At 37.2% G+C, this 2,073-nt stretch overlaps 1 pseudogene; it reads right to left on the bottom strand.

Annotated features, from left to right (window-relative positions):
* Positions 1–421: 421 nt before the first annotated feature.
* The window catches only part of LOC111400342, a 2,528-nt pseudogene continuing 876 nt past the window's right edge, over positions 422–2,073 (bottom strand).

The raw sequence follows: 2,073 nt of genomic DNA, 5'->3' as shown, positions 1-2,073 counted from the left end.
AAATGTCTTGAATATACCGCGTGTTAGAATGAATAAAAGGAGTTTGAGATTAACTCCATATGGAAATGGTTTTACTGCAAACACGAAATATTATATGCATAAGCAAAACAAGTAATTGGCTAAATGACTCGCTACGGCACATACAATTTTTCCAAATGATACAACAATTGAAAACATGATAATGGTCTCTAGCCATGTGATGCTATATATCATCAATAATACAAACTCACAAAGGACAGCTTGTAAAAAATCATCCTGATGCTCCAAATATCACTCATCATAGGTCACCAGCTATAGCATCCATAGCTCAAAACTTCTCTTGCACTTTAATTGGTACAATTTTTTATTGATTTAGATGATGCAAGAGAGTGTATTGCAAGACGAGGGCATGCAATCCAGTGCATTTAAGCTAATGTTAGGGTCATGGTTTGATCTTATTGCCCATCAACATAGGGGTAATAAATATAACATCTATTAGAACATAGAATAATTATAGACTGAAAGTCATAGAGATCACCCACCGATTGCATGTTGCCCCTTGGGCTTAGGATTGAATCTGGCTAGGGCGCTGGTAAGGCGTAGGGTAGGGATATGAAATGCCACCAGTCAACAATCAATGAGGTACTTCTGGCTGGGTTAAAAATAGTTCAATCAACTATATGCTTAACTCATGCCCCAGGAATCCCTAGACACAGGGGGTAGGAGCTAACTGGATAATAGGCTATCATTAAACTGAGTTAGAGTATTTGGCCCCTTTCGTCTCCACTTGAGCGTTCGTATGATGAAAGTGTAATTTTAGTAGAGAACGGGAAAACAAGGAAAGAGGCTAAACCAATAATCTGTCTCGGGCCCTGCCCCTATCTTCAAAAATCTTTTTCAAGTTTAGTTCTTTTGATGGTAAACCAACAGGACTCTTCCTCTTGACTTTTCGTAAAGTGCTTAGAAGGGAAGGGCCCATGCTTACTATATCAAATACCTTTTCTTTCTAGGAGACACTTAAGATACCGAAGCATTTCTTCGAGATGTGCTGATACCGGACTCCTTATGGTCCAAGAAGGGCCAGCTAGTCTTCGGCTCTGGGGATGCTAGGTTTAGGGCGGTGAAGCTTTCATCGCGCTTAGTGCTTGTGTGGCTGATTCTTGAATAATCAAATGGATTTACCTAGCGAAGCCAAGTGCTATTCTAGCCTGAATAGGACCAAAGTATTATGATGATTACCTTATTCAGATTTTAAGGATATAAGAACCGAAAAAATACAGCTATAATTTGTGTGAGATGAGTATTATTGTTTTATTTTAAATTAAGAAATCTCTTGTGCTAGCAAAATTTTCAGATATAATAATATATGTGTGAAACTAAAAGTATTATAGCAAGAAGAATTACCCTGACAGTGATGAAAGCAGCTGGGATGATCCCAAGAAAATATGGAAAGGAACATCTACAATTGGTGAAGCAATGTTTATAAATGCATTTGGCAATGTTGTAGTCACTCTTAGGAAAAACATGTAGTTCAGCCGCCGCTCCCTTTTTTTAGCGACCTAAATAAGCAGAAGATTATATTTGAATAGCACAGTTGATGCCATGGTTCATATGAGTTGAAAACTACCTGAGCTTGGAAAAAGGTTAATTTTTCTGGCCAGAGGGAGAAGATGAGTGGTCGACCAATAAATTTCTATAAGAAATAGCACGAAGATGAAGCAGCAGTAGCTGTGAATACAACCAAAGGTAGCCTTTGACAAGCCCAAAAAGCACTCTTGCAAGCAAGGACATAAAAACAGTTCCTTAAATCATAAATGTCTTTTTAAAAATGTAGACAAGGCAACATTCCACAAGAACCTGTATGGTGTAATCACTTGTATAGCTCTCTAGGTTATCCCTTTAGCAAATATAAAACCAAAATTGATTATCCATTAAGCAGACTGGCAATAATATCTTTGAACAATCTTTATCAGGATATTTCAACAGAATATGAATGCAACGACTTAGTTAAGACAAGAACTGCACAACACATGATATGACTAAATAAAAAGATAGCAGGAACATGGAAAAAGTATACATAAAAATTAAAGGCAC

This window comes from Olea europaea, chromosome 10 (genome assembly GCF_002742605.1).
Source record: "Olea europaea var. sylvestris chromosome 10, O_europaea_v1, whole genome shotgun sequence".
Lineage (NCBI taxonomy): Eukaryota > Viridiplantae > Streptophyta > Magnoliopsida > Lamiales > Oleaceae > Olea > Olea europaea.
The sequence above is the reverse complement of the archived record's forward strand: the minus strand, read 5'-3'. Positions and strand labels throughout refer to the sequence as shown.